This window comes from Pan troglodytes, chromosome 15, assembly GCF_028858775.2.
Source record: "Pan troglodytes isolate AG18354 chromosome 15, NHGRI_mPanTro3-v2.0_pri, whole genome shotgun sequence".
Lineage (NCBI taxonomy): Eukaryota > Metazoa > Chordata > Mammalia > Primates > Hominidae > Pan > Pan troglodytes.
The window spans coordinates 98,912,456-98,926,033 of NC_072413.2; the positions used below are offsets into that span (position 1 = coordinate 98,912,456).

Consider the following 13,578-nt stretch of genomic DNA (forward strand, 5'->3'; position numbering starts at 1 on the left):
TGCATCGGGTAGGAGTTGGGCCACCGAAGATTTGTGCCAACTCACGGTGCGGTGGAATCAGACAGTCTGAATTCTTCAGACACCAGCCAAGAGTCTGTGGCGCCCCCACGTGCCACAAGGGGGCTGCCTGGGCCACATTTCTGAGCCCGAAAAGTGAGGAGGGGGACAGTCAAGAGGGACCGGCGCTTTTGCTCTGGCAGCGGCGCTTTTAACTGCGACAGATGCGTGCGGCGCAGAGCCGGCCGTGCCGGGGCTGGGGGCTGCTGGGCGGGGGTGGTCGGGGCGGGGGGCGGGGGCTGCAGGTTGCGCCCCTCCCTCACAGACGGCTGCGCTGCAATGCAGCAGGCTGCGGGAGCTGTCCCGGGAGCTGTCCTGTCCGGTGGCCGGCTTTCCAAAGTGGGGAATGAGAGATGAGGGAGGGAGCACTTCCAGGCGCTGCGTGGTGGCCAGGCGCCCAGGAAGCCGAGGGGCCCGAGACTGCAGCGGGGCCAGAAAGAGAAGAGTAGGGGAGGAGGCCGGGAGTGGTGGATGGACCAGGGGGTAGAGGGAGGTGGGTGTGGACCTGGGGTCGGGCGCCAGTCAGCTTGCAGCCTATGAAGGACGGAAAGGAGGGCTACAGAGATAGGGGAAGAGTGGGGCTGAGGATAGCCAGAGCGGCTTGGCACACAGTTTTAGGGTAAAAGCATCAACTCTTATCTTTCCAAAAGAAATAAAAAAGCCAAAAAAAAAAAAAAAAAAAAAGGGCATTTGAAAGCTAGACAGCTGAATCCTTCCCAGCATGACTGAGCCGGTCACTCCAGGGTCTTCCTTCAAAGCGTGTCTAATGGGAGACAGCGTTGTCCCAGTAACCAAATTGGGACCAGAGTCCCAGGGAAGGGCTCATCAGGTGGCCGCTCTGCCTTGAAGAGTGGTACCCTCAGGCCCTTTTCCAGCCAGGGAAGGGCCTGGGGGTCAGGGAGAGAGCTGGAGGGCTCGGGGAGGCAGGGACTGGGAGGGAGAGTGGGGAGAGGAGCGCTGGGGGCTGCAGGAGGGTCTCTGGGCAGCTGGCGGGTGTCTGTTCCGCAACACTCTGCACCCTGGTACATCGTCCTCCGTCCACTCAACGTGGAATGATTCTCTTCCCTCTGGATCCAGCCCCTCTAGTTCCCTTTTCACTTTGAGGCATTTGCCACCTGTGAATCAGTTCCCTGCTACTCCAGAAAATTTCTCTCATACCCCAGGCCCCTCTGTTCTTTTAAATGGCACCCTTCACCCCCAGCCCTTCATCTTCTGCACTGTATTTTCACTTGTTGATTTAAAAATCCCTTTATTATGGGAAATTGCAAACAACACAAAAGTAGAGAAAATAGTACATATTTTTACTGTTTACTCAATTTTCATATTGCCATTAACCGGAAACAGTTGCCATCAAACCCTGGCCCCTCTTGTTTCATCTAAACCCTAAACTGTCCCTCTACTCCCACTGCCCAACCCCTACCCCTGGACTATTTCGAAGCAAATTTCAGACACCATCCTGTTTCCTCTGAGCATTTTTTAGTTTGTATCTCTAAATAAGAAGCTTTTGTTTCTTAAAAATAAAACCACAATACCATTATCACAAGTTAAAAAATTAATAGCCTTTCCTTAATATCATCCACCATCTATGTAGCATTCCAATATTCTTGATTGACTCATAAATTTCTTTTACAGTTGGCTTGGTCAAGTCAGTGTTCAAACTATCTCCTGCTCTTTCAAGGGGATCTGGGGCTCTAGAAGGTAAGTATGGCTACACATTTAGGGATTGAATATCTGCCTGGACCTTAAATGAGAAACTCAACCTCAGCAAACCTCAGTGTTCTCACTGAAAATGGGGCAAGTTCTGGGTCTCTCCTTGGGTCATTGAGAGGGTTAGAACATTAACCCCTGAAGCCCCAGCCGCATGTCTAATATGTCAGAGACACTCAGCAAACAGTAGCTGCGAGAATGATTCTTTTTCCCAGAAACGTTTAAAGGGGAGTTGGGCAGGGGCAGGCAAAACATAGCTGGCTATTGTCCATAAAACAAAAGGCTCCTGGCAGTCCAGGTCCCCTGAGTGGTTAAAACAGCACATGCACTACATCCCAAAAAGGGCAGCCTACAGTCTGGGGGCTGGGTTCGCCTGGACCTCCTGGCTTGCCGTTTAGCTGCCTGACCTCAGCTGTTGTGACCTGGGACCAACAGGGGACCCCGGCAGGTGCCTATCCACTAGATGGCACTCTCTACTGTGAGTCCAGGGGGGACCACCACCCCAAACTGCTTTGGCCACTGCCCAGCCCTGGGTGCCACCGGAAGATGCACACCACTAAAACATCGCAGATAATTTCTAAAAAGCACTTCTCAACATGTCATGCAAAAGATGCGGTGGTTTATTTCCTTGCATAAATCCCAACCAGATTGCAGAAGCAGAGGGAATGAACATTTAATGACTTTGCTGAGGCCAGACACTAGTATGTCTACGCTCTCTTTAAATCCTCACCCCAGCGACATCTGATTTCCCTTCATTTTACAGATTAGAGGACTTTGAGAGGTTAGTGACTTGCTCAAGGTCGGCTAGGAAGCAAGACCCAGGATTCCAACTCAGGTCTGTGTGATTCCTCTGCAAAATGGAGAGGTGGAAGGATGGATGTCAGGTCTGATGGATGGATGGATGCCTACATCAAGATACATGCATAGATGGAGAGATGGCTGGCTACCTCACGAATGCTGGTAAGATGGATGAGTGAATTGAAGCACAGGTGGTGGAAGGAGAGAGGAATGAGAGAGGCTAGTCAATTTCCCACCAAGATCAAAGGCTTACTTGATCTTTGAAGAGAGGTTCCCTCTGAATGGAGCTTGCTGGTGAAGCTCCTGCCTTCTGTTCTGCTTCTGAGCGCACTGACTGGCTCAGGTGGCTCTGGGACAACAGGTGGGATGCCAGCTTACAGGGACCAAGTCCCAGCTGTGGTGCTGGAGCTGCTCAGTGGCAACTCTCCGTCTCTGCTGCTTTCACGCAGCACTGAGGAAGAGCAGGCATCCGCCTTTCCACTGGCTCTCCTGGATGACTAAGCCCTAAGCCCCAACCGCATATTCAGCCCTTCACTGGCACTTGGCATAATTTTATCTCCTCTAAATCATCACAGCCACCCTCCATGATAGCAGTTTCTATTCTCAATTAAGTGAAAAGGAAACCAAAGTTTAGGAGTGGTAAGTGACTTACCCAAAATCGTATAGGGAGGAAATGCAGACCCAGGATTTGAACTCGAGTCTTCTTTCCTTCCAAACTCATCTCCTCAACCTGTTTATTTCCTTTTCTCTATGACCATGTCTGAAGAAATCTGCCTTGGGGTTGTCTCATATTGGACTCACTCTCTTGATCTGTCAGTGAGCTGAACTTCTCGTCCAATCAAATCCAAGCTTATTTCCGAAGTAATATCTCTAGTGTATTCTATTTGTAATGATCACACAGGCAAGGGCCACACATATCACTGGCATCCTACAGTACAATTAATCAAGTCAAATTAGATTCCTGGCATCTCATATTCTGACTGAATGCTAATGGTAGCAGATGTAAAAATGACTCCAGTGCAAGGCAAGGAGGGAGGGGACTGGATGTAGGGCTGAATGGCGAATCAGTAAGCCTTGCTGCAGACCTGGGTTAACATTAGCAGATAGGTTTTGAGAACCTGCTCATGGGCTAGGCCCTACTTCACGCATTCTAGGTGCTAAGGTTTCAATCTCAGCTTTGCCATTGACTACTTTTGTGAGTTTGGACAAGGTATTTAATTTCTGTGCCCCGTTTTCTTCAGTTGTACCAATAGTACCTTACTAATACCGATAGTACCTTACTAATGAGTACTTGAGGATTAAATGAGGCAAACATATAAATTCCTTAAAAGAGAACATTCCAGGCTGGGCATGGTGGCTTATGCCTGTAATCCCAGCACTTTGGGAGGCTGAGGTGGGAGGATCCCTTGAGCCCAGGAGTTCGAGACCAGCCTAAGAAACATAGGGAGACCCCAATGTCTACAAAATATTTAAAAATTATCTGGGTGTAGTGGTGCACATCTGTGGTCCTAGTTACCCGGGAGACTGAGATGGGAAGATTGCTTGGGCCTGGGAGGTCAAGGCTGCAGTGAGCCATGGTTGTGCCACTGCACTTTAGCCTGGGTGACAGAGGGAAACCCTGTCTCCAAAGAAAAAAAACAAAAACAAAAAAGAATGCTTTCCAGATGTTGAGCAATCAATAAATATTTACTTACAGTGAAAATTACAGTTGTTATAAGTATTGTTATTGAGGGGTCATTTGATATCATTGGCAGGTAAGAATCATTATCCACATTTTACCAGTAACTGAACAGGTGCTCAGAGAGGCCTGTGTGCTTGTCTTTGGAGAAGAATGCATCAGTGAAACAGAAACAGAAATACTAATCTAAAACTAGAAGTTCTAGTGATAGAAGTAAGAGTTCTACACAGCAAATGGGCATGATCCATCTAAAGAAAGATGAAGCCCTAAGAGAGGTGAGACTCCTGTGAAGGAATTTCCTTGCAGTATAGGGGCTTACACAGGGGTTGCATGGGAGCTGGGAAGAAGCTGAGTAGGTAAAAGGCAAGATAAATAATTACAGTCCTCTGAATCCAAGTTTCTGAGGTTGAAATTCATTAAACTTCATGGTTTCTAGCAGTAGTGGGCAAGGTTCCCCAGTTCTCAGATATGATTTCATTAAACTTCTTTCCCTTCCTATTTTTTGGGGGAGAAATAGTCACTTGAGAAATGTTTCTTGACTTGCTCTTTTGGAGGTGGCCAGTTGGAAAAATTCTGAGTCTCTTACCATGAGGGGCATGAGGACTGGGAAGCCTCCTCCTGTTTCTGGGGCAGCACATCTGTAACTGGAGCCTAGGTGGCATGTGGCTGCACATCACATGGGGTGCCTCTGGCGGGGTGCAATCGGATGCCCTAACAGCCAGGTGGGAGGAGATGGGTTTAGCATTGGTGCTGACTTGCTGGGCTGTGTTGAGGATAAGCTGTGATCCCAGCATTGCCTGACTTCAGATTCTGTGCTAGTCCTGTAAGAACTGTTGCCCCTGCATCTCCTCCAAGATGGATAGTCTATTTATTCATCCAGGTCCAATGGTACATCCTGGGGATTCCCTCTGCTTCTGGGGCTGCCTGTGTGGGAGGTCAGAAAAACCTTTGCACCTCCCCGCCAGCCCCCGCCACGTGATTTATTCTCACACTCACATTGCGGGCTGGCAGTGGGACATTGCTGCCAAAACGAGGCTTCGGGAAGAAGTGGTAAGGCCAACTCTGGAGCGAGACTGCCCAGGTTTGCCTCCTGGCTCAGCATCTCCTTGCGGTGTGACAACTTATAAGTCACCTAACTTCCCTGAGTCTCAGTTTCCTTAGGTATAAAATAGGACTAGTAATGCTTTGCTCAAATATCATCATCTCTGTGAGGCCTCCTCCCTGGTGTCACTCCCTACCCCCTTCCTGCTTTATTTTCCTCCCTAGTTCTTACCACCATCTTTTATCCCATGCATTAGGCTTCCCTTTTCTGATGATTTTCTGTTCCTATCTCCACCCACAGGGATGTTAATTCTCATGGAACGGGGATCTGTCCGTTTTGCTCACTACTGTATCCCTGGCACTTAGACCCAGCAACAGTACAAAGTGCATGCTCAGAAATTTTGGGGGAAAAATTTATGAGATACTATTGAATTGTATCCACCCCAGAGGAGTGTCAATGTATGCAAAGTAGGCAGTGTGGTGCTTGGTACAGAGTATGCATTCAATAAATATTGGCTAATTATGATTATTATGTCTAATTCACAGGACTGTTGTGAGAATCAAACGAGATAATGTATGCTGAGGCATGCTGTGAACACTACGTGCTGGGTACAGGAGGTACAATATTAATGATCCCTGCTGCTTGGAGGGAACTTGCACTTAAAATGTTATGCTTTTCATTTTCACACCACTTAGGAGGGAGGAAAGGCTGGTGGGATAATCGCCACCTGAGGCTCAGGGAGGGGACAGGCCTTCCCCAAGGCCTCACAGTATGAAGAAGGCAGGGGCAGGTCCCCACACTGGTGGTCTTCCCACGACTCCCTCATGACAGTCCCCCAATGGACAGATTGATGTGTAAATGACGTTATACACCTACACCATAACTCTATATAATATATAGAATTATTTTCAGGTCCCTGAGTTGCTCTGAGGCCAGTTGTGGCAGGTGGTACACACCCAGGACAGGGTGGGGGGAGGGGTAAGAAGGAAACTGGCTGTGTATCTTTGGTAAGGCCCATAGTGAAGCCTCTTTTGGTTTCTTGGAATCAAGTTGAACATCAAGAATCTCACTGCATAGACTTCCCCAAGGGCAGTCCCACTTCACAAAATGAATTTTCATTTTCCAAAGCACATCCCTTAGTTGGATTTCTGTTTTTCAGTGTATTTGTTTAAGCTCTGATGCCATGTCCAAAAAAGAACAGGCCCGAACAATTCCCTGCCCGGGTCCCAAACCCTTGGCTTGATCTGAGCATTGAGCTAATTCATTTCTTTGATCAAACTGGGGACTGTTTGAGCAGTGGGCTGGGCGTCATGGGACGGGGAAAGGGCGGGGTGTGCGCAGGTGTGCAAGGCGGGCTACTTGAGGGATGGGCGATAGTTCAGGTCACCCTCCGGTTGGACCCACGAGGGCGCTGCATTCCTCATTCTACAAATCGTACAAGTCGGGGCACAAGACAGAGAAGCCAGGTCACGTCTCTGCAGTTACACAGCTCACGAGTGCCTGCTGGGGTGGAACCTGGTCTGTCTGTCTGTCTAACACCAGAGCTCGGGCGCTGCTGCAGAGGGAGCCAAGATTTGGGTGAGGGAGGGGCTCAGAGGTGGGATGGAGGGTTTTTTTGTATTTTTTTTTAACCTGGTTGCCATTGGCTTGAAAATAATAACATAACTTTGCTTGGGGACTAGTGCTGCAGCTATCTTGCTGATGGGGAAACAGGCACAGAGACGTTAGTTTGCTTTGCTGATGTCACCCAGCTCGTCTGGCATTGAGGCTGGATTTGGGAGATGGGTACTGAGGTGTGAGCATATGTGCTGCAACCACTGGGCCCACTGGCTCGTGGTGTGTGCGCAGGTGCAGATGGCTCAGCGATCTGGGTTTGAGGGCTTTTACCAATCCCCCAGCAGTGGGTGTACTCTGAACTCAAGCTTGTATATTTCACGCTCTCCCTCGACCCTTCTTTTTAGCCTTCACTGAGAACTCCTGCAAGCCACTGACCCATGGAAAATATTTAAGAATACATATATTACATATATGTTGTAAATTTATATATATATATATATATCTGGAAAGGGATTGTATCCAGGAGATTTGGGAGTGATTGTTTAAGGTAGAGGGAGGCAGGGGCATGAGAGGGGGAGGGATGGAGGTGGGGACCACCAGTGGTAATTCTCGTGGGTGGTTTTAACAATCAATACAAGAAGAGAGAGGCATGCCAGCAGCAAGGACGGGAGTGGGTTGTAAACCAGGAATGGTGATTAATTCTTCACAACTGAGGGGCATTAAAAAAAGAGATCAGAGTGGTTCGTGGCTATTAATTTTGTTATTAAAAATAATCAAGGAATAAAGAAATAAGGTAATAAAGGCCTCGAATGGAACAATTCTGAGAATGTGTTCTGGGCAAAGGATTATGACTAATCCGGGTCTGGTAACCTGATATTAACAAACAAAAAAGGCCTCATAGGCTATTTTCTTTTTTTAACCGGCTTTATGTTCCATAGAATGGGCATACTGGGGTTTCTCTCCCAGAGAAGGTGAGTGCAGACAAATAAAAGCCGGCTTTGTGGGTGTTGATTGAACAGTTAAAAATGAATGAATGCGTAAATAAAACTGGAGACAGCCAAGCATGTACCAATGATGGCAATGTGTTCCTCACTCCCCAGCTTTATAAATATATAATTGATAAATCAATATTGTATGTATTTGTATTGTATTTAAGTTGTACAGTGTGACATTTTGATATACATATATATTGTGAAATGATTACCATAATCAAGCGAATTAACATACCCATCACCTCATGTAGTTCCCTTTTTCCATGTGTGCAGTGAGAATACTTAAGGTCTACTGTTTTAGCAAATTTCAAGCATGAAATACATTATTGTTAACTATAGTCACCGTACTCTGCATTGGGTTACCAGAACTTACTCCTAACTGAAAGTTTGCATCCTCTCACTAAGATCTCCAGATTCCTCTCACTCCTGACCCCTAGTAACCACCTTTCTAGTCTCTGCTTCTATGAGGTTATTCCAAAACAAAAGCCAGGTTCTAGGCTGTTGAGGCTGAGGGTAGGAAGTGTATCAACAGGTATACAGAATAGTCATTGGTCTTGGGCTAAATGGTGACTTCAAGTGTAGTGGCTGCATAGTCAAAAATGAATTAGATGAGTACAAAAGTGACGAAATGAAAGAATGTCAAGAATGGACCACAAAGACAGTGTTTTATGACCTAAAGATTAAGATTCATCCATTTGTGTATAGTTGTGGACTATATAAAATAAAACAAGACTTTGACCTCAGTGAATAAGAAGTATTTGGATGTACTAATCAATATTTTTGGTCTGGGTCAGTGGTGGGTTCATCTGTGTTTGTTGTATTTAAAAAAATAAATGAAAACATTGAGAAGGGTGAGTAGGAATCAAATATGATTGTCACTCCAAGTCTGCGTCATCTGCATCCGTTAGGAAGAATATCTGGGTTGGTTCCTTCTTGGGTAAGATGCACAGGGACATATGTTTGTGATAGTCAAGATTCTTGTTTTTGATTAGAGTGGTGAATTAATACACACTCATTTGTAATAATACAAATTAATAAATGAATAATTGCGGAGAGCTATGCTTGGGCCAGTGGTGAGACTGTCATGAACCAAAGATTATGATTAATACTGTGCTTCTCACCTGATGGTCATTAAAAAAATCTAGGTTTTTTCATCCTTTTTAATATCAGCCTTGTGTTCCACAGAATGGAGGCTCCAGAGTGAAATTAATGACACTTTGTCGATGAAGATCTTGATTGTGACCTCTGGAAAATGAGCCGTGAACCAACCAATGTGAGTAATGTTTAGTGTTGTTGTTTTGAAGTTGGGTGGTTGGTTGATGGTTGTTTATTACATTATTGAACGTGAATCAATACATAAATAAGGTCAAAGATGACGGGCATGATGAGAATGTCATGAACCAAGGGTGATTAATTTCATATAGCGTAACTGTTACCAAATTAAAAAACAATATTACTGGGCTGTTCTCTGTAGCAAATGAGCAAAGAAAAAAAGGAACACACACACACTCACACATGTATACTACATATATTTCACATGTATCATGTGTTATGTTTATACATGTATCCTATATATATATCACATACGTAATATGTGTTATGTTTATTTTTCATATTGGCAGGCTGGGGTGGGTTTATATATGTTTATGGGGTAATTAAACATAAATGATGCATGTATAAACAAGATCAAAGACAGTCAAGCATGGACTAATGAAGACAATGTATCATGATCTAAGATTTATGATTGCACAGCTCTGCAAATTGGAGAGACATTGAAACACAAATATTTATGCTGTTTCATTCATTTCAGTAGCATTCCACTATTAATTTATGCACTACACTTTTGCATGAACACTTCCCTATTGAAGAAGTTTGGGATGTTAAGTCGGTGGCAGAGAGTCACATAGGGAAGTAAGGTATTGGTCGTTTTCTGTTTGTTGAATAGGATTCGTGATTGTTCTTTCATGATTTTTGTTTAAAGCGATAAATAAAACTTAAAAGGGCCAAGCATAGATAATGAGGATAATATTTCATGTAAAGTGAGGCTTATTAATTAAATTCTACACAAGTAAAAGTCATTAAAAATGATCCAGGGTGTTTATTTTTCTAATAGTTGCTGTTTGTTGCACAGAATGGACAAATCATAGTTTATATAGTCATGCAGTATTTATGAGAATTTTGACTCTTACTTGGGTAGATAAGGTACTTAAAGAAAATGTAATTAATAGTTGACGTTGTTAAATCTTGGCTGGAGAGTTGTTTAAGGGTGTTCATAAATGAGTAAATGAATGAATGAACAAACACATGAATAAAACAAGAGAGGGCAAACATGGGACAAAGGTGATCATATCTCATTGTCGTAAATTCTTTTTATGTAGCTTCAGCATCCGTTTTCAACCTAAGTTTAACTTTCTCATTCCAGAAGCAGGCTTAGTCACCCTTGACACAGTTTGCAGTTATCCACCTCCTCCCAGTTCTTAATATGATAGATCCAGATAACTGCCTTGTACAGCCACCTCCAGGCTACTGCCTCCCTAAGGAACAGCTAGATACACTGACCCCACAGCCTATGTGGACCACACAGATATACTGGCTTGCTCTAAATGCACCAGTGAGAACTCTCTGCAGGAAACCTGCTTGGGAAATGCCATAGCCTGCAATACAGGCTTTCCCCTTCCCGCTGGCCCTGTGAGGCATGCAGGATCTGTAAGTAATAAACTGCTTCTGTTGTTTCATTTTATGTGTTTGTTGAGTTGCTTCCTCTGTGTCTCACCTGACCAACACACTTGAATTGAACTTCTTTCCTGGTCAGGGATCTCCTATAGAATGGCTATCTTGGCAAGAATAGACTAGATGTAGGTCAGACAAGAACCACAGGGGGACTGCCAGTGTAAATGAGTTTCCTATGAGAGGGACACCTGGTAATGGATAGGATGCTTAGGCATTAGACTGTCTGCTGGGATAAAGACGTATCCCATAAAAGACACGCTGTAAACACCCATGACCACCTCTCCTGCATCCCCATCAGGCAGAGCTAGAATTTTGTATTCATTCTCTTGGGACAGACCTCAAGACCATGTTAGAAGAAAGTACAACACTCATCATCCTAGAATTATGATTATTCCAATTCAGTTCATCCAAGGTCCCTTTAAAAATGCATTGGTTAAAGAGTCAGTTAATATTCTTTTTTTTTGCATGGTGGCATGTTGGATGTTGATTTTAGTACTAAAAATAAATAAATAATTACCTAAGTGTGTAAAATAAACAAAAGGCCAAAACATGGACTGGTGATGAGAATGGTCCAAGAATGAAAGCATTATAGTTAATTAAATTCTGACTGCCATACAAATAACCTACCCTGTTTCACTTCCTTTACCAGCTGTTTTGTATTTCATTTTGTACATGAACATAGTTTATTTACACGTTTGCCCATAAATAGAAATCTGGGCTATTTACTCTGACCAAGGAGCACACAAAGAGATGAAAGATGATGTCAGTGTTCTATTAGTGGAGTAACAGATTGGATTTATGATTGCTCATTGCAACTTCTTTAGAAATGATCAAATCAAATAAAAGAGTGTCAGCATAAACCAATGATGTTTCATGAAGCAGAGATCATGATTAATCCAATTAGGTTCATTAGAAAAAGTTCTAGAATATAACCTAAGAGTATTTTCTAGTATTGCCCAATGGAACTTTCTTTCTTTCTTTTTTTTTTTTTTTTTTGCCTTGAGACAGGTCTCACTCTGTTGCCCAGGCTAGACCTCCCTGTGCTCAGGTGATCCTCCCACCTCAGCCTCCTGAGTAGCTAGGACTACAGGTGTGCACCACCATACCCAGCTAATTTTTGTATTTTTTGTGGAGACAGGGTTTCCCCATGTTGCCCAGGCTGGTCTTGAACTCCTAGGCTCAAGCAGTTCACCGGCCTTGGCTCCCAAACAGCTGGTTACAGGTGCAAGCCACCATACCCGTCCGCAGTAGAACTTTCCGCAGTGATGGAAATGTTCTGTAATCTGTTCTGTACAGTATGGTAGCTACTAGTCCATGTGATTATTGAGTCCTTGAAATGTGGCTGGCGTTCATGAGTAACTGAATTTTTAATATTACTTAATTTTTATTAATTTAAATTTAAATAGTCACATGTGGCTACTGGCCCATGCAAGTCTGATATCCAGTGGGGCAGTCAAATTTTAAAGCTACTACATTAGTCAGTTGTGTTAGGTGGTTGGTTCATGGCAGTTTTTTGAATATTAAATATGAATACATAAATACAAAAGTTAAATAAAAGTTAGTTATGGGCCAGTGTATTAGTCTGTTTTCATGCTGCTGTTAAAGACATACCCAAGACTGGGAGGAAAAAGAGGTTTAATTCGACTTACAGTTCCACATGGCTGGGAAGCCTCAGAATCATGGTGGGAGGTGAAAGGCACTTCTTACATGGTTGAGGCAGGAGAAAATGAGGAAGATGAAAAAGCGGATACCCCTGATAAAAGCATCAGATCTTGTGAGACTTATTCACTACCATGAGAACAGTATGGGGGAAACCACACCCATGATTCAAATTATCTCCCACTAGGTCCCTCCCACAACATGTGGGAATTAAGGGAGTACAATCAAGATGAGACTTGGGTGGGGACACAGAGCCAAACCATATCATTCTGCCCCTCGTCCCTCCAATCCATCTCACATTTCAAAACCAATCATGCCTCCCCAACAGTCCCCCAAAGTCTTAACTCATTTTGGCATCCAAAAGTCCACAGTCCAAAGTCTCATCTAAGACAAGGCAAGCCCCTTCTGCCTATAAGTCTATAAAATCAAAAGCAAACTATTTACTTTCTAGATACAATGGGGGTACAGATATTGGGTAAATACAGCCATTCCAAATGGGAGAGATTGGCCAAAACAAAGTGGTTACAGGGCCCATGCAAGTCCGAAATCCAGTGGGGCAGTCAAATTTTAAAGCTCAAAAATGATCTCCCTTGATTCCAGGTCTCACACAGGTCACACTGATGCAAGAAGTGGGTTTCCATGGTCTTGGGCAGCTCCTCCACTGTGGCTTTGCAGGGTGTAGCCTCCCTACTGGCTGCTTTCACAGGCTGGCGTTGAGTGTCTGTGGGTTTTCCAGTCACATGGTGCAAGCTGGTGGATCTACCATTTTGGGGTCTGGAGGATGGTGGCCCCCTTCTCACAGCTCCACTAGGTGGTGCCCCAGTAGAGACTCTGTGTGGGGCCATCAACCCCACATTTCCCTTCTGTGCTGCCCTAGCAGAGGTTCTCCATGAGGGCCCCACCCCTGCAGCAAACTTCTGCCTGGGCATCCAGGTGTGTCCATACATCTTCTGAAATCTAGGCAGAAGTTCCCAAACTTGAATTCTTGACTTATGTGCACCCTCAGGCTCAGCTCAGCACCATGTGGAAGCTGCCAAGGTTTAGGGCTTGCACCCTCTCAAACCATGGGCGGAGTTTTACTTTGGCCCCTTTTAACAATGGCTGGAATGGCTGGGATGCAGGATACCAAGTCCCTAAGCTGCATACAGCATGGGGACTGTGGGCCCAGCCCACAAAGCCATTTTTTTCCTCCTAGGCTTCTAGGTCTGTGATGGGAGGGGCTGCCATGAAGACCTGTGACATGCCCTGGAGACATTTTCCTCATTGTCTTAGGGATTAACATTCAGCTCCTTGTTACTTATGCAAATATCTACAGCTAGATTGAATTTCTCCTCAGAAAAAGGGTTTTTCTTTTCTAC

At 44.8% G+C, this 13,578-nt stretch overlaps 1 long non-coding RNA gene and 1 other non-coding gene across 2 annotated transcripts in view; both read left to right on the plus strand.

The window, feature by feature from the left end:
• LOC104002164 (uncharacterized) overlaps window positions 1–13,578 on the plus strand; it is a 117,203-nt gene that overhangs the window by 11,094 nt on the left and 92,531 nt on the right. The window contains exons 3-5 of the long non-coding RNA XR_010151034.1: window positions 1,690–1,755; window positions 2,528–5,899; window positions 9,017–9,104. This is a non-coding gene — a long non-coding RNA (uncharacterized LOC104002164). The remainder of the gene's footprint in view (window positions 1–1,689; window positions 1,756–2,527; window positions 5,900–9,016; window positions 9,105–13,578) is intronic.
• On the plus strand, window positions 6,735–6,808 carry MIR370 (microRNA mir-370). The gene is given in 1 exon segment (NR_035772.2): window positions 6,735–6,808. It is a non-coding gene; the product is annotated as a microRNA mir-370 (primary transcript).